Below are 24,351 nucleotides of genomic sequence, written 5' to 3'. Positions count from 1 at the left end.
AAATATAATGGAAGCTTGTTAGTACTATCCTTTTTTTCTTTTTAGTGGGGCAGCTTTAAAAAAAAAAAAAAGAGAAGGTTTTTTAATGCTTCACAGGCTACAATGGCCAAGCAAAGGAACGCTGCATGTTCAAGATCTCACACATTCATCTTCTTACTAAACATCTGTTTAAGGCTTGTATGATCTACCTGTCAGCACTAGTGATCCATAAAGTGTTTGAACCTCCTGTCACAAACCTCAGTGCTGGTTTGATCAGAGGCTTTATGCACACTAATCACCCCCTTTATCTTTTCTAATGTTCGGAGAAAAAAACCTCAGCAAGGCTGTCTTCCGAACCTGACTGTAATTAATCTTTCCATGGAGGAAACTGCCTGGTTTGAAAAAGCAAGATCTGATGGGCTGCTGCTCCACTTTTGTAAAGGCCTTATTTCCCCTACCAGGCATCTTTACACTTAAGTGGTGCCCTTTACAAAACACCTTACCTATATCCCAGTGACAGTGAAACAACCTTCAAGATCATCTTCTGAATAAAACCACTGGTAACTTTGCTTAAGAAAAGAGACCAATGAAAAGGATTCCTTAGTAACTCGTTTAAATGATTCTCTCTAACTGCCTGGAGGGAAAAGGTACCAGAATGAGAACCAGTCCACTTTTCATGTCCCTTAAAAGCTTCTCTCTTCACTAATAATCCCACTGCTGCCTTTCTTTTGCTCAGTTGCACACAACCATACAGAAAACTGCAGGAGCTCCCTGGAGGGAATAGATGACATCCGGTGTTTTTTTGTTTTCTTTTCGTTTTGGTTTTTAACTGTTTAAAGTAACATTTTAATGTAACTACTGTTTGCTTTCTATGGCTTAAGAGAAATTAATGCCTGGAAGATTTATGGCCTGATCCAAAGCCGATCTAAAAGTTAAAAAGGATCTTTCTATTGATTTCAATGGGCACTGGATCAGACCCACAGTGCAGAATGGGAACAATATTTTAAATTTAATGGGCATTTCCCAGAATACAATCCCTTTTGCTCTCTAGCTACTGACTCCATGCACTGGTAGTCATTAAAAGACAACGGAGGAGTATACACCACAGTGAATATGGTTCAGACTCATCATCCTATACTAATATGATAATCTCATTGTGAAGAATGCCAAAGAGCTTTCAAAATGTCACACATACAGGAATCTTCTGTCACCTCTGAAAGACAGAGCCTCCTTGGTGAGAGTGTTGCTTAACAGAAGCTGGGGGAGGGGGGGACAGAAGACACTAAGGACAGAAGACTTAGTTTTTTAAGGACTAGTGCAAAAACCCCTTACCTATTAGCCTGGTTCTTGCTTTACCTGCACTGGAAGGGTGTAGGGTTGGATTTCACACCTGTTCTACAGAACTATAGGAGTCCATTTCAATCCAAATCTAGTGTTCAGACTTCTAAGTCACTCTCTCCATTACTATAATCATTTATTGTTTGTGTATTGTGGTAAAGCAGATAGGTCCCAATCAGGCTCCAAGGCAGTCCCAGGCCACAAGAATTTACAAACCAATTTGAGGCAAGATGCCCCAGATGAGTGAGACAAATATTGGGATCAGTAAGGAGGGAGCAGGTAAAATAGATTCATGCCAATAACAGATTTGCTGTGAGGTGTTTTTTTTTACTGGCTCCAACTAGATTAGTTTGCTGATTCTTTGCAGGTGTTACCCCCAGAGGAATGTAAAGGGAAGCGCTGAAGATGATGACAACCCAGACTACCTTCTCAGCTGGGCACTTATTGCAGGTGTGGGAGAAGTAGGCAAACAAAGGGTCAAGGCTGGCAGAACAGGGAGACAGGCTGAGAATGGAGGGACAGATCTGAAGAGGCCCATGAAGGAAAGAACAAATTCTATGTAATTATAACAGAGTTTAAAGAGAAGCTAGATAAATTCATGGAGGTTAGGTCCATAAAAGGCAGGGGGTAGAAATGGTATCCCTGGCCTCTGTTTGTCAGAGGCTGGAGAGAGATGGCACGAGACAAATCACTTGATCATTGTCTTCGGTCCACCCTCTCCGGGGCACTGGTGCCGGCCACTGTTGGCAGACAGGCTACTGGGCTAGATGGACCTTTGGCCTGACCCAGTACAGCCGTTCTTATGTTCTATGTAGTAGAAAACAGGAAGCCAATCTATGGACCGAATGAGGGGGATAATATGGTGACAGGGACACTTGATGGAAACTAGCTGTGCAGTGTTTGGTATGCCCTGGAGAAAAACAACATAGGTGTCGAGCAGCAAAGAAGAGGTTTCATTAGTCAAGACATGAGCTGACAAGGACCTGGTTGAGAGTTCTACCTGTGTGGATAGAAAGAAGAAAAAAGATTATTTAGAAATGTTAAGGGGGGAAAAGTAGCAAGCCTCGGAGACAGCCTAGATGTGCAGATGAAAACAAGGGAGGAGTCAATGATGATTCCACAGGATGAGAGCCTGAATGACAGGGAAAAGATGGTGTCAACAGTGATAAAAACTGAAGAGAGTGGAGAGGCTTTGGGAAGAAAGATAAGGAGTTCAGCTGAGGTTGGTCTCTGTGGCTAAGATCGAGAGTACTTCAATCTTAGCCAAAGATTAAGGCAGACAAATCACAGCTAATTGATTATCTATTCTTGCTTGCTAATCATGGAGCAACATATCAGCACCTCGCAATGAGAGTTGTCAACAAAGTGTCTTATTGTTCATTTGAATATCACAAGGAAGACCTTACACATCAATAATCAGATAAACTTTATAAGGTCAAACACTGCTTCGATCACACAGCGAGGACAGGATTAAACTAGTATCTTATCCAGTACACAATCCCATTTGGTTTAAACCTAAATCTCATTGAGTAAATAAGGATCCAGAGAGAAAGAATGTAATGTTCTGTAAACAATGTCTTGGGACACAGTTAGGATTAAATTTTAATTTATTTACATTTTTAAAAAATCTGAATCTTCCTATATGGCTCAAGAAAGAAAGGTAACTAATGTAACATAATTCAAATCGGGATTACTATTAAATGGAATAAAAGCAACATAGATCTCCCCTTCACAAGGGGGATTTTGTTTGCATAGACATGGAATAGGTGATCAACTGGATTCTACAGGAACAATGCTGCCAAAATAAGATCAATACTCTACAGAATTCACTAGATTATGAAATTATAGCTCCTTGTTCCCTCTGTAAATGCACTCCCCCCCATATCCTCCAACACTATTGTGTATGGAAGTAAACTTTTGCATGGCAACAGACTGGTATCATGTTTGAGAAAGAAGTGAACTAATAAAATGGTTTTGGTCTACCATTTCAAAATTGCACCAGAATAGAAAGTAAAGTAACTAAGCAGCAGTTCTGCAGAAAAGACCTGGGGATTACAGTGGATGAGAAGCTGGATATGAGTCAACAGTGCACCCTCGTAGCCAAGAAGGCTAACAGCATATTGGGGTGCATTAGGAGGAGCACTGCCAGCAGATCTAAGGAAGTGATTATTCCCCTTTATTTGTCATTGGTGAAGCCACACCTGGAGTATTGCATCCAATACTGAGGCATTCATTACAGAAAGGATGTAGATTCATTTGGAGAAAGTCCAGCGGAGGGCAACAAAAATGATTAGGGAGCTGGAGCACATGACTCATAAAGAGAGGCTGAGGGATTTGGGCTTATTTAGTCTACAGCAGAGAAGAGTGAAAGGGGGATTTGATAGCAGCCTACAACTACCTAAAAGGGGGTTCCAAAGAGGATGGAGAGAGGCTGTTCTCAGTAGTGACAGCTGACAGAATGAGGAGCAATGGTCTCAAGTTACAGCAAGGGAGGTCAAGGTTGAGTATTAGGAAAAACTATTTTATTGGGAGGGTGGTGAAACACTGGAATGGGTTATCTAGGGAGGTGGTGTAATCTCCATCCCTAGAGGTTTTTAAGTCTCAGCTTGACAAAGCCCTGGCTGGGATGATTTAGTTGGGATTGGTCCTGCTTTGGGCAAGGGGTTGGACTCAATGACCTCCTGATGTCTCTTCCAGCCCTAGGATTCTATGAAATGGATGAGGCTTGAAAATTCTGCTCTATCCATGACATCTATGCAAATAAAACAAATAGTGATGATACATGAATATTCTAAGTTTTCTCCTACAAGTTTTATTTGTCTGTAAATAAATACAGAGGCTCCAGCATGACAGTGGGGAGCACAGGGCACTGGCTACATAAAGATGTGAGATCATCTTGCAGCTTACCCCCACATACCAGGGACACAACTCAGCAGGGAGGCTGCCCCAGGTCCTGACACAGCACAAGACTTGGGCCTTCTCTTGGTACACCATGGCACCCTGCTCCTCTGTCATGGGGCAGGCAGGTTTAACCAGTGTGGAAGGGCTCAATATGAGGAGACCTACATGTGGGCCTGAAAGGATTCTGTATGGGACACTCTGGGTGCAGGCAGCTCAGTGGAGGGTCTTGGTGTGGGGAGATATGGATGCACAGAGGCCCTTGTGTGTGTGGCGGGGGAGGGGGGCAATGCTTCCAGCTGGGGGCATCAGGACTCTGCAGGGGCTTCCAGGTAATGTGGTTGGGGCTCAGCAGAGGGATATGGGTTTGGGGATCTGAATGCTTGGGGACTGAGGCTTGGTGGAGTAGGAGTCTTGGTGCAGCTAGTTGGGGGTGAGTGGTTATGGGGTATAGATGTGGGGGCTCAGGGTGTCACATGGGGTAGGGCTCATCAGGGTGAGTTTGAGAACAGGGAGCCCTATCACCTGTAAAGTATGGAACTGCGTAGAGTCTCTCTCTCTCTCTCTCTCTCTCTCTCTCACACACACACACACACACACACACACACACACACACTTTCTAATGCATCATGTAGTAGTTATCATTGAAGACAGAATATTGGCCATTCTGAAGCAATCATCTGAGCCTGTATGACAAATATTGTGTTCCATCCGTGCAAGGAACGCATGAAACAGATATGGAGACTGAAGACTAAAAAGTATGTTGCCATTGTCAAATACTGTGTCAGCCTCACTAACAATTCTATGCAGCTGGAATAAGACTATTCAGTTTTTTATTTTATTATTTTATTTATTTATTGCCTTTCAACAGCTTAACTTCAAATAGGTGCTTAATTAACGCAAAGTGGCAGTCTCAATGTTTAGCCTCAAGCAGACTGACAAAAAAAATCTACACATCTACATATTGCATTTGCAGATTTAGAGCATCAGGCATGAGAAGGAGCTGTTAATAGCACAATGAAAAGAATTCTTCTCTCTTTTTCTCTCTCACAGAGACATGTGCATGCATGGAACTCCATTGTACATGTATATAGAGCTCAAGGGATAGAAAACAAGAGTGGTGAAGGTGAATGCCAATGTTCTGTTTCCACTAATGGAATTCCAGCTCATATGGAAGAACATCCAGTGAAACACAGAGCTTGACAAGAGTAAGTGATTTTCTTAAAGAAGAACAAAAGAAAAAAATGACATTGAAAGGGAGATAAGGAGGCCAAAACTAGAAAACCACCTTTTTTGAGCATTCAGATACATTTTTGTTTAATTTAGGATTATTAGGATTATCCCATTTTAAAACACTAAACCAAGACATCTTAATATTGTCATTAAATGGAAGAAAGTGGTAGTGGTGAAGAGAAGTTTGAAACTAATCACAAGGGTGGGGAAACAACATGTGAGAATTTAGAACAATACCTACAACCATAGCTGGGTTCTCAAAGGTCTAGAAGGGTGGAGCGGCAGACTAGAAGGAGAGCAAGTGGTTTGCTAGCTAGTCAGTTATATTGAACCTAGTTTACAATCAGCCTCCGTACCACCTCAAAACAGGAACACTTATTGGAAACACACAAACAGTCTTCCTTAACACTAAAGGTGGGGTTCCTCGGTAAGAGCAAAACTCATTTTTGTAAGGTTTTACTCAAAGCCCTGCTAATATGACAACCCACCTCCCCCTTTTTATTTTACTACATAAAAAGAAGTCACACTGTGACTGTTTTAATCAGGAAATAAACAAAGTTCCCAGCACCTGTCCTGGCTTTTATTATCACATAATAATCCTACTTTGTTTTCTATCCTAAAACATCAGCAGCTATCCCGTAGGTGACCATACGTTTGTGCCACCCCTACTGTTGCCTGTGCGGTTTCATTATTAGCAAACTATTAAATGAAAAAGAGAAGAAGAAAGGGGGCAGGGGAGAGGCAGGCCTAAGGCACAGCCACTTGTGTTTTTACAAGCACCAAGTTTACATAACCAGAGCATTGCATTTTTCAGGAAAGCAAGTATGTATCCAGAACTGTATAGAAACAGCCTCAATGAATGAACTCCTCTGATTTGGAACAGGTCAGTCTTGATGAACAATATGGGCAGGCTTCCCACTGACATTCAGTGCAGCTTAACACAGCCAGAACTGAATAAATGCTCAACAGTGGTCAAGGTGCGGAGAGGGTAGGGGAATAATGAATTAAATGTGGTTTGCCACAAGCTTATTTCAGACATTTTTCAAGGAGTCAAACGAACTCTCAAGATAAAACAAATGCATACATTAAAAAGTTCCCAACTTGTTTTACAATAAAAAAAGCCTCTGATTATTTAATTCCAAAGATTATGTGAGTATAGGACCAATTCCTACTTTCATTTAAACTGATATGAACAAAGAACAGAATTTGGCCACTTATCTACTTTTCAACACTTATGGTATTTATTTAATTTTTATTCAGCTTGGACAGATAGGGTAAATTTTCTGTATAGGTAACTGTATTCACTTCAATAAAGTTATGCAAATGGAGATTTTGGTCCTTAAACTATATGGAGTCAGATTCACCATCATTTTATTGTTTGTTTCTTTTCTTGGTTCTCATACCCTAGCACAATTATTTTATGGTTTGGTTTCTAACATGGTGAAGGATGTTTAACTTAATATGCAAAAGCTGAAACATATAAAATCACAGAGGGCCTGATTTGCCACTGTATCATTTATAATTCTGAAAAGGTATGCAAAATGCTACTAAATCAGAGGAGTATAATTTCACACTCGTTTTGCATAGACATAAACAGTCACAGCAGAGTTAAATCCAGTAAATTTGGGTTAAGAATGGTGAAAAGCAAAGTTTGTGTGTGCACATTTGAATTGTATATCACTGTAGGGTTTTGGCCCTTCTTTTTTCACTGCTTAATGAAAGAAGAGAACTCCGTGTAGTGCCCTTGAGATATGTAAAACACAAAGAAATCCAAACATTGTAGGAAATCAATATTGCTGAAGATTTCCAAAATAATCTGGATGAAGACAAATCAGGAGTTCAAGAAAGTGTCCTTCACATAGGCATTTCAGTTTCCTTCTGACGGAATAAGAACCTTAGAGATAAGAACCAAACTTTCTACTCTAATCTATATTTCTAGAAAGAGGGATTGCGTAAATAGGCTCAACATCTTAAGGCCCACTTTTCCCAGGGACAGGAGAGAATTAGATCTGAGTAGGTTTATCTCAATCAAACTAGGATAGTTGTTAAAAAAAAAATCCATATTTTAACCAGCAAAGTTTAATCCCTTCTTTTCCTGCAAAAACTCAGATAAATTTGATTTTGTGCCTCTTGCTGTCTCCGTTTTCCAGGTATTATGTCACTGCACATTAGACTGTGTCAACACATTGTGACTTTGCCACCCCAATGCAAAATCTCGCAAAACATGGAGCCTTCAGATAATTTCAGAGTGCTTTTTTTTCTTTTTAACGTAACTAGGTATTTATCCTGCCATGTTTTTGACATTTCCCCTAAGTGATAGTCCCAAAATGAAGAAAATCAGTATTTCAAATGCAAAGCCTTCTTAAAAGCGCATAGTAGAGAAGCTCATTTCTGGGCAGGTGGGTTTCATACATCTCTCATGAAGCATCCCTGGCTTGCCAAATCCAAGAGAAGTGATGACAGGTTTCCAAGGGAGCTTCCCTCACCTCCCCACCCACACACATTGTTGGAAAGAAGGCTTATTGCAAAGCTATAAGGGGCATTCTGAAGGGATCAGAAAAACGATGTAAGGAAGAAAAATGGGTGAAAAGCATCCCGAGCATTCTCCTAATCTTCCCTTTAAAAAATAGCTTGTGAACTGAGTCTGCATGATGTTACAAAAAGGTGGCATTTAAAACAACTCTCTCTTTTTTATGTTTATTTTTGGCATTTATTGGTACTCGGGTTAGGTTCCATAACAGTATATGCATTTCACATGAGGAAGGATTTGTGGGGAGCATATTAATTTGTTGAATTCTTTTGGCTTGCTCATTCCTTGTCCTGCATCTTGTTTAGTCCTTGGCATCAGTGCAAAGTGAATGTAAAATGCTATCGTTGTGATCTGGTAACTGCACCCTTGTTTATTAGGGTGACCATCCATCCTGTTTTCACTGGGACTGCCCTGTATTTAAACTGTCTCCCAGGCATCCTTACCTTTTTTTTTTTTTTTGGTCCCGTATTTGCAGGCCCCCTGCTGGTCCTTGAGTTCTCCACTCAGCACAGCCACAGCAGCCTCCTATCTGTGGCTGGTGGTAAAGCCAGGCAGGGTGCCCCGGGAGAAACCAGGTAGGAGTGTCTTCCCTCCCTGTGCACACTAAAGAAGGGGGTAAGTCTGCCAGCCTTTCAGGAACATGGAGCTGAAGTCCAGACCACTAGCACCTCCCCTGAAGTGCTAGAACCCCTTTCTCAAGCGCCCCCACTTATGGCTGCAGTCCCGTTGCCAGGTGGCTCTCCCCACAGGGCTGTAGTCTTTTGCTGCCGCAGCGCTGAAACCCCATGCCCAAGTGGTCTCTACCTGCCGCGGGGCTCAAGCCTGGCTCCTGGGTGGCTCCCACCTTCTGTGGGGTTTGGATCCAGTTTCTGGGCAGCCTCCATCTGCCACAGAGCTCAAGCCCGGTTCCTGGGTGGCTCCCACCCCTGCTAGGCTCAAGCCTGGTTCCCGGGCAGCCCCCACCCACCATGGGGCTGAAGCCCTTTCCCCACCATGGGGCTTAGCCCAGGTGGTCCCATCTGCCGTGGAGCTCAGCCCCATTCCTGGGTGGCCCCAGCTGCAGAGCTCAGTCCCATTCCAGGGCATCCCTCAGTGTAGGGCTGAAGCCCCATTCCTGAGTGGCCTCAGCTGCAGAAGCTCAACCCCATTCCCGAGTGGCCCTCGCCGTGGGACTGATGCCCCATTCCTGGGCAGCACCTGCCAGGGGGCTTGGCTCCCACCCCATCCCATTTCCTCCCCCACCTCCACTGTGGGGCTGAAGCCCTGAGTGCCGGCAGCCACCCCTTGATGTCCCATATTGAACTTAGGGAAATACGGTCGCCCTATGTTTACTGAGAGGGAGAATTAGGCCTTAGGCATCCTAAAAACACAAATTTGGCACAGAACATCCAGTACAAAAAAAATCTTATTATTTGCACTATATGCTTTACCCAGTCTATAGCTGTGCCTAAACTGGGCCTTTTTACTTAAAATTCCCCACAAATGCTGTCAGTGTTGCAAGGTGGTTTAAATGCCAGCGACCCATCTATATTCGCACTCCCGTCACTGCTATTATCACTCAACTTGAACTGGGGGAATTGGTTTTAAGGAAAAAATACATAGCTTAGGCATGGCCTTAGGACACTGACATTGCAGCTGGCACTTAGGAAAACCTGGCAGCTGACTAAATAAAGTGGAGATCCCTAAGTAGAACAGGAGTAGCCATCCCTGAGAAGACATATCTTTCAGACTGAAAACTCATGCCTACATTGGTTCACTGGACACTGACGTGTCACAGAACTGGGGCAAGTTGCACCAGTGCAGCGTATTCATAGTGCTGCGTGTCCACGTGCAGGGCTCTCTGCAAGCGTTGCAGAGTCTATGGTTTGTTGTACCTCTATCCCACTGCATCTGGCAGAGTGCCCTGAATATGCATGGTATCTATGGTTCCTATTGTACATGTGCACCTGTTTATATTTTTTGTGGGGGGGGGGGGCATTGCTAGTGGGTGTTTGGCATGAGGAACAGTGCATGAGAGGTACAGACTATTCCACAAATCACCAACCTTGCCACAGATGCTTTTAGATCAATACAAAGCCAGGCTGCCCATGCTCTACTGATGTGCTGCCATTTTTCTGCCTTTTTCCTCCACCTTTTTCTTCTAATTTTCTTAAAATCCAAAGGGACAATCAGATGACACTGGTGACTATGAAGACCCCGCTTTAAACAAAAACTAAACCAAGAAGATTAAATATAGTGGCAAGATGTGCAGATTCTAACATTCTCATGTCTAGAGATTCCAGAGATGGCTGTCATGCTGAATCACAATCCCCTAAAGTAACATCTGTTCTTCCAAAGGTGACATTTCAGTACCAGAAAATCTAGTTTGCTAGCACGGAGTCACTCCCAACAGTAGTAAGTCAGTGGTAGGTATTACCAACAGGAGTATTGTGGATACATGATGAAGCGGATAGCAAAATACTTGCCTCATAATAAAATAGTGGACTGCCACCTGCTTTCTGGACTGTCTCCGTGCTTTGTGGAGTAGCTTCTACTTAATTTTCCTCTCTGCTAAGTACACAATTGCCACACAAAGGTTGTCCAGATCCTCCTGAGACGGTTCTCTCAGTAGTCTGACAATGGTATTTGTGGAGACGGCAACAATCACTATTGAAAAAGTGAATTATTTGTGTAGGATTGTGTCACTCTTTCAATCAATTCTCAAAGCACTGCCCAGGTTCTGAAGGAGTGCAGGGAATCAAGTACTGAAGGACAGTGAGAGAAAGAGACAAAACACACACAGAGACAGAGAGACAGAACCTACAGTAGCGAAGGCGACGAGATTGAGGGCAGTTGGGCACATACAGATTACATGTGCAATTCATATAAAGGCAATGGCATTTTTATCACAAAGAAGAGTTTGATTAAAGTCTCAAGGGATCAACCACAGAGGAAGCCCTTGCCTTGCTGCCTTAGCTGTATGAAAGAAACACCTGTTACGCACAAGAACAACAAAAGAAAAATAAACAATAGGTATAGAAGAGAGCCCATGGTTCAAACAATAGGAACCGAGAGGCAAAGCTTTCTCTAAATGAAGGGCTAGAATCCTATCAAATCAACAGCTGAGGAAAAGCACAATAATTATTGAAGGGAAACATCAGAGATTATGTGATGGCAATAAATACAATATAAATATCTGAGCTTGCTAAAACTATGAATTTTCTAGGCGTCAGAAAGGACAGGAACCCCTAACGATATTCCTAAATGGCAGAACAAACTTGCTGAAGTCTAGCTTAAAGGAAAAAGATCACTTGCCTTAGAAAGAATACACACTGCACCAGCAGCCCATTTCCTGATCTGCACTAAATGTTTTCTCCTTTAGCAGGTAACACAGTTAGTCCAGTAACTCAAGTGAGAGTACTGTGCTGAAAGTGCAGGTTACAGTTATACGTAATTCGATTTCTGTTTCTGTCCTCCCCCCTCTCCCCAAAAAAATTACAGTATAAAAAGATATAACATTATTCAGGTTGCAAAATCAAGCACTTTTAAATGAGGAAATGTCAGACTGAGAGTTGCTGGTGCAGCCCTAATTTGTTCAAGGGGAACAAATGTGCAGGATGATACATTTTTTAATTAGATGACAATGTACTATTCTTACTGCAGGACCCCCAGCCTCGTTTGCACAGAGGGTAGACATAAAAGGGGGTCAAATTAAGGTTGCCCAGCAAGCTAAATTCTAGCACTTCCTCACTTTTAAGTTCTATCTAACAATTTCAATAAAATTATTTACTGTCCTTTTTATATCGTAATTTGATTAAAAATGGAATTTTCTGTTCAAGTTGACTTTGAATTGACATTAAATAAGACAGTAATTTTACATTAAATATGACAGTAAATGATTGAATTTCCATCTTCAGAGATAATTTTGATAACTGTCATTGAAAATTATTACTGCTATTGACATAGGCTTTATTGACCTACAAAGTGACCAGGACTGGACAAAAGGCGTCTTGCCAGAAAAAAGTACACTTTGTAATAATACTTTGATTACAGTGTATTACATGTATTGAATTTTGACAAACTGAAGTTAAATGTACCCCAAATCAATTCTTGTTATTACCTATCATAATATTTTTTTTACTTTCTGTTACGTTATTATGTTTATTGTTGTTATGTTTATTATTTCAGTCTACTTATTTAGTATGTACAACACAGATTTCTGACCACTCTGAGAAAAACATCCGGAATGGTAAATTACTATTATTTATCCATTGCATGGTGTCTGCACGTGTATCTCACACTGAAGCTGAATATTGTTTTGTGGCATAAATCTGCACTAAACAATAAAAAACAAAAAAACAAAAAGCAGACTAGCAAGATATTTAGTTTTATATTTTGTTCTCCAGCTCACCCTTGATTTCTGAGAGTGTTAGTCTGTGTCTGCAAAAACAATGAGGAGTCCTATGGCACTTTAGAGACTCACAGATTTATTTGGGCATAAGTTTTCGTGAATAAATCTGTTAGCTGGTGAGATGTTTGTTTCCTAGCCACATTTTAAAAATGGAGTCAATATTTAAAATTAGATACCTGGTGGAGTTTGCAAAAAGAGCTCAGCTTTGGAGGCTTGCTCCCACTAAAGTCAAGCAAGACCCTCATTCCTCTCCCTTTCCCTTCCCCGTTGCCTTCAGTGGGAAGTCAGGTCAAAGCAGAGGAATTTTGGAACTCCCATGTACAATATTTTTTACCATTCTCCCTTGTAAATGAGGGTGTGTCTAGACTACATGCCTCCGTCAAGGTTTACCTGTGCCGATCAAGAAAGGCTTCTTTGTCGGCGCGTCGCGTCCAGACTGCCCCGATCTGCCGACAAACAGCTGATCGGCAGAGCGGGGCAGCCATTTAAATTTAAATGAAGCCGCGATTATTTTAATCGTGGCTTCATTTCCCTCTGCCGATCTGGCTAATCTACATGCCTCCGTCGACGGAGGCATGTAGTTTAGACATACCCTGAGTGTTGACACGTGCCAATCAAGAACTGCTGTGCTGTATCCCAGAAATGGTTTCAGTTCATTGACTGACACAGCAGTTCCTCAGTGAGCATGATGGGCCCAATTACATTTAAATTAATGCATTATCCCCTGGCAAAAGTTTCCATAAAATTCTCCCCTTTTGCTGTGAAGCCTACAAACACCTTGACAAATAGGTTGCTGGGTTTGCTGAAATCACTGACTATCAGTTGACAGTACTGACTCATTGTTATCCCCTTCTCTGGCTGTGTCTCTTGTTTCTTGCCTTATACATGGTAAGATCTCTGGGGCAGGGATGGCCTTTTTGTTCTGTGTTTGTACAAGGCCTACTGCAATGGGATTCTGGCCCATAATAAGAACTCCTAGGTGCTACAAGAAATACAAATTGTAAATAATAACATAAATACTAACAATGCCATGCTGTCCCAGCACATTAGCTTTAGTCTTTCTGTACTCTACCATAGGGTGTAAATCAGGACAGGATTTGGCTCACAGTTTTGTGACACTCTTTCAGATTATTTGGGATGGAAGGTGCCCTATAAAACTGGAAATACCATCAAGCATTGCTCAGCCTTCAAGGTGAGAGCCCACAAGAAATCACTATAGAGATCTGTGATTCTGAATTTTCAAATTTAGGCTGTTCAGAGAGGTAAGACCCAACAACAAATGCTCTCAAATTATGTAGCTAGCTGAGTCATCTTACAACTTGTGACCCTTGTAATGATGTTTTCTTTTTCAGAATCTGTATGATGCCACACAGTGATTTGTCTGTTAAATTGAATCTTAGCCTCTAGATAGAAAGATAGATAGATAGAAAGTTTATTTTGAAATGTCTTCTAGTGCCTCCGAGTCTGACTGATGTGAGATGTTATTTTGAACATGCCAAAGCATCTGAACGGCTCCAGTCTTTTCTTTTCAGCGTGCATTCCTTGATAAGTAGCAAAGCTTCCCACTTATCAGTCACTCAAAGTGACTGTGGCTGTCAGTTGTGTACAAAGCGCAATCAGTTTGGAAGCAGAGACACCAGCATTTTTCTTCTCAGCTTGAAGCAAACACATTTTGACTGCTAGTCATTCAATTTTAAAGCATCTTCAATTAGGGGCGGAAGAAGATATAAAGAAAACACATCCTAAACACCTCCACCAGCCAGCAGTAAAAATTTTATTATCTCCTGACTTACCTTACTGCAGCAGCCACTGCCACCTTTTTTGGCTGCATAACAAAACTGCTTTACTACACATTCACCATATAGGTGAGATTGAGAGCCTGCAATATTGTTCCGATGAGAGTTCAAAGGGCAACACCACTTTCCTTCTCCCTCTTTCACCTCATGTCCTTGTATGCAGTGCATTCACATACACAGACACAGAGAGATTTGTAACTAAAAACAATAGAAATTTGTCACACTCTCTATAGCCAATGATGAAACCAGTTACCAAAGCCAATGTAATACAGAGGAGGAAGGGGGAAAAGAGAAAGAGACCTGGCAGAAAATAACAGCTGTGGAAAGAGGCCTGGCAGCCGAGGTAGATCTCTTACAAATTTGGAAGACAAACTAAAAAGACGGCATTGAAAACAGCAACCATGCTGACAACCTTAGTGCAAAGATTCAGAGAGGTAGCTGAGAGTCTGTAACAGGAAAAACTTAAAAAACAACGAATAGTCTAGTAGCACCTTAAAGACTAACACCACATGCAGATGGTATCATGAGCGAAGAAATGAGTTGTACCCACAAAAGCTCATGATACCATCTACATGTTTTGTTAGTCTTTAAGGTGCTGCTAGACTATTCATTGTTTTCTAAGATTTTTCAGTGGAAAGACTCGGGGCTGAGGCCCTGTTTCACACTTTTGGCAACTCTGGAGACTGTACTGTGAATCTCATGGTATTTAGTCATAGGTCCTAGGACCATGACTTTTCTAACCCTCATGAAGTTTCTAACCCTCATGATTGTGAGGAAAAGTTGGAACATATGATGCTAAGAGCATCAGAAGGCCCCAAAAAACCAAATCAAGACAAAAAAACCCTAATGTTCTTAAGCCAATCACATGAGATTTTGGGACCTGCCTCATGATTCTTGAACACTTAGAACACTTGAACTGAGAATACTGGAAAAAGCTCAACACAGCAATTAGTGTGTAGCTGTCCAGTCACTGAGCCTAAGGCCTTATCTATACTTACGCGGAGATTGATGCTCCTGAGATCCATCTAGTGGGTCTAGTAAGGGTCTAATTTCTCCCATCAACCTCCTGCAGTGGGACCACCAGAGAAGTTCACTTTAAGGTACATCAACTCCAGCAATTCTATTCTCATAGCAGGAGCTACTCCCACAGTGTAGACCTGGCTTGAGTGTGGACAAAGATAAGCCAGGGTTTGCCCTGACTTGATGAACCATGATTTATCCCTAAAATCTCAACTGGTTCAACTATTCGCTGCCTTTCCCTTGAAACACTTCGGGTGAGCACAAGTACAGCTACACTGATTGTTGAATTTTGGCTATATCCTGAGAGTAGACAAGCCGTTGTGGAAGGCAGCAGCTTTGGCTGATGGACGGTTGCTCTGTGGATAAATAAAGGATCATCTATTTGGCATCTTGCACTAAGCAATGAACTAACTTTTACTACAGTGGAGGAGATGCAGACCCAGGGTATGTCTACACTGCCACCCTAGTTCGAACTAGGGTGGCTAATGTAGGCATTTGAAGTTGCAAATGAAGCCCGGGATTTAAATACCTCGTTCTATGAGGAGTAACAGTAGTTCAAATTAGAGAGCCTAATTCGAATTACCTACTCCGTGCCGCGTGTAGCCGCGGGCACGGAGTCCGCACTAACGGGGATTTAAAAATGGCGGTGCCCGGCAAGATGCAAATAAGCCCGGGATATTTAAATCCCGGGCTTCATTTGCAACTTTGAATGCCTACATTAGCCACCCTAGTTCGAACTAGGGTGGCAGTGTAGACATACCCCCAGAGATTTTCTATGGTAAATGCATCACTCCCTTCAGCAAAGCACACACTTTACTTGCTGTACATATGATGACATAAGGAAAAGATTAATTCACTTACAGCCTAGATTCTGACTTCTAGCCTAGATTTTTTTCACTCCTCCCTTTTCCTATCTTGAACTCCCCCTCCCTCCCTCTCTTTAAATAATTGAGGTTCCCAAGGGTTTTTCTGTGAGTCCTATTATGATAACTGAGAAGACATCAGCTGCAGAGCCTCTGTGAGAAACAATTGAATAGTCGCTTTGCCGGCAACCTCAGTTGTTTGGGAAAAGGTTGCAAAGTCATGGGAAAAGTTGCAATGCAACCTCTTCATGGGCCTGTCAGTGAATCTAGTATGCCCATGTTTACAAGAGGCAAGAAAACAGCTGCTCATGACACATGATGAATCAGGACACAGCATCCCCGATCTCTGAGCCCACTGGGTTTGCCTGCAATTTCAGCTTGCAAGAGAGACTTGTACTCTTCAAGGCACATTCGCAATGGAGAAAAACTAAACAAAAACAAATTGGCTCAGGGGACTAAGCCAGCTCTGAAAGCATTTTGCAGAGTAGGGAAGAAAAAGAGTGGGAACAAACCTCCCACTTATAAGAATGACAACCTTTCCATTTTCTTCAGAGAGAGCTGGATCAGGCCCTTAGTTTTATGATGGCCTTTAGGTTTTAGTTGTCAAGGGCAACATTAGGTCCCCACCTCTCCCTACTATGGTCCCTAAATACAGAGGAAATAGCGCCATTCCACTTTACAGGGGGAGGCAAGGTGTAGAGGTCAGAGGACTGTGAAATTCTGCTCTGCGATCACCATCTCCTCAGGAATTCAGAAATGGAGTCCTGGGGCAGGGACAGCACATGACTAGATTTGCCCTTATCTCCTGGGCAAAGCACAGTTGCAGCCACAATAAAAAAAAATATTGAGGGTGGGCCAAGAGTGAAACTTCACAAATCCTGAGGCTGCCCTGAAGCAGACATCACCAGGATAAACAAGAGCTGAGAGGAGACATTGTCATCATCCCCAGTGGCAGTTGCACCTGCTCACAGGAGTTACCTCTTGTAGTACACTGCTGATGGAATTGCCATCCAAATGAGCACAGAACATAAGGGAGGCTGAACTGTGCTGACAGTAAAAATTAGACTGCAATCTTGTAGGGGCAGGGGATATTTATTTACATTGCTATAGACCATTTCTATTTTATAACAAGCAACAAACACCTCTGAACTGCCTCCATTTAATTTGAAAGATTACCACAAACTAATCAAAAACTCATTGTTTTACTTAAAAGTGGTACAAAGAGAGTGGTTACACACAAGAGCATGAGATATCAAGGCTAAAGATCATTCTGTAAACTCTGGGTAATAGATGCTTGCTCACCTGGGTAGTTAAACAAAACCAATACTCCAACAAACAAAAATTACTCACCCAAATTAACACCTGTGTGGCAAATCACAATACATCAAGCTTTCTGAAGTCAGTTTGCTTTCCATATACTTATGTTAAGCAAGAATCAGTCCACTATCTTTTCTTGTTTTGACTGAATTAGAACTAAGCACCATTTCTAACCTGTGTTAAACTTTTAAAATCTTTTAAAAATTCTGTGTGTTGGAGAAAGCTAAGCCATCTCTAAAATCCCTCAATGCTTTCTTCAAAAAAATTATACCTACTTTTTTTTGTATAGGGTGGGCCAAAAATCAGATATCTATCCTGCCAGAAATCCCAAATGTTCAAGATTTTGAAACCTCTAACCTCAGAATTTCTCCATGAATGGAAATATTTTGATTCAGGGACATGCCAGTGTTGCTGCCTCCTGTCTCAGGTCTCCCTGTTTGCCAGTACTGAGCCTGGGGGGTTGGAAATCCCTAGGCTTGGAGGGGAGGAACCCCTGAGCTGATGATGGGAGGACAGCTGAGGAAGCTGGTGGGGAGAGGATTCAAGAATTCTGGACAGCCCCTCAGGCTAGCTTCTGTGTGTGTGTTGGAGGGAGGGGGGTGTTGAGTATTGGAAGTCTCAGCTTCCAAGCTCACTAACACAAAGTCTTGGAAGCCCTGGCTCCATGACAAGCTGATGCCAGTAGGTCTTCTGTGGCTGCACAGAGAATCTGGCATAGGTGGGGATGAGGGTTTCTCCCCAGCATAGTTTTGAAACATAAGGGCAGCATCTAGCCCAATATTTGAAGGGCCCAACAAACCAGTACTTTGAGCTCATGCACTCTCTCCTTTGCTTGCTCTTATGGCAGCAGTCAGCTAAGGAACTGTTCTGAAAAAAAAGCTGGTCACACATAAATGAAAGAGTTACAAACCAATAGTATCAGCTCCACGGGAGGAACGGGTCAAGGGAGAGCACGGCAGGATGAACTCAATATTTGGGCAAATGGACATCAGTAAGGAAAATACCATTTCATTTTCACACCTCTAAAATAGCATTAAAACACATGGAGAATAAATATAAAGCCCCTTAAGAATTAGTTCTAGAGGGCCCTGAAAAGCAAATAAAACTGAGGATATCCATTTTTCCCAAGCATAAACTGCAGTAGAGGTGGCCTTCTCTGAGGTCATATACAGAGTCCCAGCCTAAGTCTACACATAAAGTTTCACTGGTTTAATATTAAACTTTTATTAAAATCTTGGTAATTCCTATCTGCAGACAAACCTAATGAACATTCCCTCTCTTCAGGTAACAAGAGGGGATGTGTATTTTCAGTTTGATGCCCATTTGACTGGTACATTCTTCTGTGCTCAAGTGGTTAACGTGCCTTTCTTCAACAACACAGAAGTGGATACTTTGTAGTTACACTCAGCATTTCCCATCCTCCAAAGAGGCGATATACCTCGTAATCTATCTCTGAGTATGTCTGCGAATCTTGGTGTTTGTTTGGGAGGGGTAAGGGAGAGAGAATCTTTCCAACTTAGCGCACTTGGAGAAAGGAGTCATAAATCAGCAGGTCAGTCAGGGTTTTTTTTTTAACCTTAAGGTATTATGTTTTCACTATATTTCAATAGGAGGTTTTTTTGGTGCAATAATTTATCTAGAATTACTACTACTCTAACAAGCTTAGAGAAATTTGGCTCAAGTAGAATGAATCCTTTGTCATAAATAGCTTGGGTTCATTGCTACAGCCTAATCATTCAATTGCACATAAGTCAAATAGCAATCCCAACTTGGTAGGAACATTTCCATGTCACTAAATCTAACGCAATTTGTTTTAAAACTCCATCCCTCAGAGACAGACGCCTGATAGATTAGTTAGGGCAGGGTCAAAAAACCTGAACCTAGAGCCTGTGTCACATTTGACTTTCATGTCACAACTTTGTTCTACCAGCCTTAACCTGCTGTAAAACTCACTGACCATTTTCAGTAACCATGTAGGAGAGTGACCACTGTCTCCATTTCCTTATAAATAAGCTATTTTTTCCCCTTTACCATTGTTTTTCCCTTTGCAACAGCAATTTTTTCCCTTTTGCACTCTGTCACCAGCTGTTCATTTATTACATGGAAAGAAAATATTTCTTTTTATTATTTGTAGTAGTAGTATAGTTATTTTTTTAAATATGTTAGACCTGATCCAGCTACCACTGAGGTCAGGGAGCCTTTCCCCTGACTCCACTAGGAGCTGGCTTGGGCCTTGTGCCACTTGGGGTTAGACTGGAGTGACAACGCTGTCAATGGGCAAAAGCAATGCAAGCTTTTCTGCCAACATAACCTAACTTCAATGCCAAAGAACCATCTCTAGAGGAATGAGATGCCTCTTCAATCCTTGATCTCTGTGATGTAGCTGCCTAAACAGGGGTGCCAGCTGGGATAGTGTTTTGTGTGAAGTACGCACCTACTGTAAATTTATGCTCTCACTGACTTCAACAGGGTCAGGATTTTATCCGAGTTCCCTAGAAAATGGGTTGAGACAGGCCATCAACTCATTTCCTAAGCCAGCAGCATGTACAGATAAGCAGCGAGTTGTCTTTCATTTACTACTGACTTAAGTAAGGGTTCAAGAAATGAAAGGCTCCGTATCTCATTATCAATCCATGTTTTCCAGTACCCTGGGGAAGACATATTTCATTGCTATCTACAAGGCTCTACATTTAAAAGAAACAGGGTCAAAATATTATTATTGTTTGCAATTCACTGCTTATAAATCAACTTCCCCTCTTACTCCTGGCTCGTAAAGAGAAGCTTAAACCTAAAAACTGATTCCTCTCTCTCTCGTCAGTTGTCATTATAGGGTTTCTGGTATTGTTTTTCAGACATTTATTAAAGATGCAGCAATAAGGATTTTGTTTAAAAAAATCTCTCCACCAACACAAAGAATTGAATGTCCTATACAAATAGAAGGCATAAAGAAACGACGATACAGGTCCAAGTTGGGGCCTACCAAACTCAAGACTTTCTTTAACAAAGATTAGCGTCTATTATAAGTTGTTTTAGAGTATGTCGACACTACCAAGTTTTGTCAGCAAAACATATGCCAACACCCAAAAGTCATCAAAACAAAAATTGCCAGAGGGTGTTCACATGTGCTCCCTCCGTCGACCAGTGCTGGACCGAGACATACTTGCGCCCTGGGCAGCGGGCACGCGGCGCATGTGCCACCCCGTGCCCGGGTGCACAGTGCATGCACGGCCCTGCCCCATGGCGAGCGGCGCCTGATTGACATGGTAAGGGGCACAGTGCCCCTAGGCGTGTGGCCCGCCCCCGGGCGCCAAACTATGGGGGGTGCCTGATTGAAATGGTAAGGGGAGCCACTCACTCAGGCGCGTGGCGTATGTGCGGCCCTGCTTCCGGGCGTGCGGCGCCCCTTACCACTTCAATCAGGTGCCCCCCATAGGTTGGCGCACCGGGCAGCTGCCCGGCTAGCCCTCCCCTTAATCCGGCCCTGCCGTCAACAGATCATGTCCACACTAAGGGCTGCATCATCAACAGTGTGAGGAATGCACTATGGGTGTGTATCCCACAGTGCAGTGTTGTGGAAGGCAGAGCTGATCGCTGCACATGGTGGAATTCCCTCCACCTATTCCCACAGCCTCCTCAGCAACCAGCAGCAGCATCAAGAGGAGTCCTGTGAGTTCTGCAGGGCAGTAGATAGTGGTGAGTGGTGAGGAGGGACTAATGAAGTAAAAAACCTCACAAAAGAGTTAACTGGTTAAACAATTTGTTTAACTGATTAATCTCTGGCTACATTGCCACTGCGCAGCGGTGGCTGCTCCTGCCTGGCACAGCTGCGCCACGGGCACAGCCCTGCCTCTTGCTGGTGAATGCCGCTGACATCAGGCACACCCCTCAGCACTAGCACTCCAAAGTGCCCAGAGGCTCTGGCTCCGCTGAATGCGGGACTGTTGCACCTCCCGCCCCACAGTGTTTGGGTGCACGTGCCCTTCCAAGCATTGCCTCTGTCAGCAGAGATTAAAACACTGAGCAGAACAATCAGGGCAAGTATTGTAGGACACTGGCGGAAACCAGTTCTTTTGACAAAACAAACAGCAGTGTCTACACTGGCTTTTGGTTGAGAATAAAGGGAGGGGAACAGAAAAAAATCTTCCATGGGGTAGAAGTTTTTTTTGTTGCCCAAAGTGAGTGTTCCCCCCCCCCCCACAAAAGTCACATTGCAGTGTGTACACTCTCACTGTGCTGTTACCAAAAGGCAGTCTTTGGCAACAAAACTTTTTAGTGTCGACAGAGCCTATATGAGAAGTCTAGGACTTTGCCTGCCATAGTTTATGAAAGGACCAGCACTTAAGAGGCCAACCTCTAAAGCGATAGAGGCCGGTTACTTCAACTAATGAAAATCAGCGTAGTACCACTTACTGTAGAGGAGTGCTGTTGTAAACCAGCTGAGAATCTGTTCCATAATCTGCAACTGAGACTAAGGCATTACAGAAAGATCTGGGCAGGGAAATCCTCATGCTGTTGAAGAAACGGCCCACTGTAGCTTCTACTTAACACAGAGATTTGAGATGCTTTACACATTATTACATACCTAGCTACTCTGAGATCATGCTATGGTTTTAAACCCATACAAACTTCAGATATTTCTTTACAAACAAGAGACTGAAACCCCAATATATTACTCAAGCAAAAGACTGGGCTCAAGCTGATTTGTACTATTAAAAAAGAAGAGACTGTGCAAGCTCATATAAGAATTTTTTTTTAAAAAATACAATAATTTAAAAAGAGGGGTTTTTTTTAACAACCAAAAGACAGCTGAGATGGGTTCTTATCCAAAGCCCACTGAGGGAACTGTATTACTAAGCACAGTGTCAGATTGCAATCCCCTACAAGTACTACCTTTGCTCTTCAATTCCAACAGAATTTGGAGATTGAATGATCTCTGTTTATAAGACCTCAAGTCCTCCCTCTTTCTCTGCAAGCCAGTCTATAAATTTCCTTTTCACTGCCAAGTGGAGATGTTATTCTTCTGATGTGAAGCATTCACAAATATATGTTCCATTCCCAGTTTAAATTTGCATAAAATTTAAGTTAAAACTAGGCCAAAGGTTCGTCTTGGTATAGGAGATATGATGTCTTGTGAGAACCTGTTAGCAGGGGCGGATATAGGGCAGGGCGAAGGGGGCGGCCGCCCGGGGCCCTGCGCTTCAAAAAGCCCCGCGCATGCGCCGTGGTGTCACCGCGCATGCGCATGGCGTCACCGCGCATGCGCCGTGGCAAATGGGGGGCCCCGCAGAATTATGCTGCCCGGGGCCCCGCAAAACGGTCATCTGCCCCTGCCTGTTAGCTAACGTTCTATATAACATGTTCTAAAATTCTAGACTAGACAAGTTTATTTAAAGTTTAGACTTTAACACATGACAGTTGAAGCATAAAGAGCTAGAGTATAACAACTACAATCTAACACCACACCTTTTGTTTAAGTCCAAACAAACCCTCTGGTACCCACAGACACAATAGCTTGCCAAAAGAAAAGGAAATCCAAATTACACCTCTGCGCTTTTATTACAGATACAATTACAGCTTTTCCCAGCTGTTCTTCTCACTGGACATCCTCAAAAAGGAAAGACACCCTCCAAAAACTCCATCCTACCTCCCTCATTTATAACAACAGTCCCAAGCATTTTGGCTGCACGTAAATATAAAATAGAGCTGTAGGATACTGTGCAGTATTCTATATAGTCAATTAGCATTCTATATAGTCAATGAGTCAGAAATAGGAAAGCAACAGGCCTCCTCAAAAACGCCTCTCCAAAAAGGCAGCCTCCCACTCTCTCCCTTCCATACTTCCCCAAACATAACGGCGAGAAGGAGAAACAAAGAACTGTTGAGATTAAGTAACAAACTTTACCAAAACGTTCAATCCTCCAAAACAAAGCAGGATTTACTTCAGTTTTAGATCAAAGATAGATAATGCCAATGCTACAGTTTGTTTTATAGCACACTGCCTTTTCCTATTTGCTTTCCTTATAAACTCAGTTTCCTTTCATTGTACTTTACTGCCAGATTATAGTAGCTACCTATCCCAATCTAAATCTTCTTCTGTTTATAAATTTTCTCCATTCAGCTGTGCCATAGTCAACAGATTTACACTACTTGCACTAACACAGTAATTTAAACTGTAATTCCCCCCCCCCCCCCCATTAACTCACCTGCCATTATGTTATATTATTTTTATGGATTCAGGTTGATATGCAACATTTTGAAATTATCCGGGGCTAGAGCATACATAAGCAATGCATTTTAGAGGCCAAGGTGTCTTGTGGTTGATCTAAGAACTGCACACAGTCCTGTATCTTACACCTATTTTTAATCATTGCAAATCAGCACATACCAGATAAAACCAGTTGCTATACAATGCTGAATATGCTGAAAATGAAAGATGGACCAGAAGCACAAAAACTGGATCTGGATCTAAACTTTCACAGTTAAAGGCTTTTTCAGTCTAAGTGGCTGAATTATGATCTAACCACAAATGTCCTTCCAGTCCCAAAGTTTCTTCACATGTTGGAGTGTCTGGATCTAGGAATTTGTGTCTAAAATCAATTATTGTACTTGCTATTAGAGATGGATCTAAATCAAAGTGATGTATTCTGAAACCTCAGAATGCAGGTATAAACTTTTTGCTTTTTAAATTGTATACTACCATAGGAAAGAAGATGAAGAAAACAAAATTAAATAATAAGCTGGCAAAAGAGTTAACATCGTTTTCACTGCCAGAGCATACATGCTGCCACTTGTGACCTCACCTCGTTAGCTGGTCTCCAAAATCCTTTGGCCAACTCCTGCTTCAAATGAGTTCTTTCTAGAATTATTAAATCCTTCAGACTATTTGCCTGATATCCAACGGGAATTTGGTTGCAATGACTGGGCAAAACTGTTTCAGCAGAAGACTCAGGAGACATTTGGTGGAGATCAGTAACTCCTCACCCACCA

At 42.4% G+C, this 24,351-nt stretch overlaps 1 protein-coding gene across 12 annotated transcripts in view; it reads right to left on the bottom strand.

Annotated features, from left to right (window-relative positions):
- The window catches only part of SOX5 (SRY-box transcription factor 5), an 897,303-nt gene that overhangs the window by 167,627 nt on the left and 705,325 nt on the right, over positions 1–24,351 (bottom strand). The window lies entirely within an intron of this gene.

Source organism: Pelodiscus sinensis, chromosome 1 (assembly GCF_049634645.1).
Source record: "Pelodiscus sinensis isolate JC-2024 chromosome 1, ASM4963464v1, whole genome shotgun sequence".
Lineage (NCBI taxonomy): Eukaryota > Metazoa > Chordata > Testudines > Trionychidae > Pelodiscus > Pelodiscus sinensis.
The sequence above is the reverse complement of the archived record's forward strand: the minus strand, read 5'-3'. Positions and strand labels throughout refer to the sequence as shown.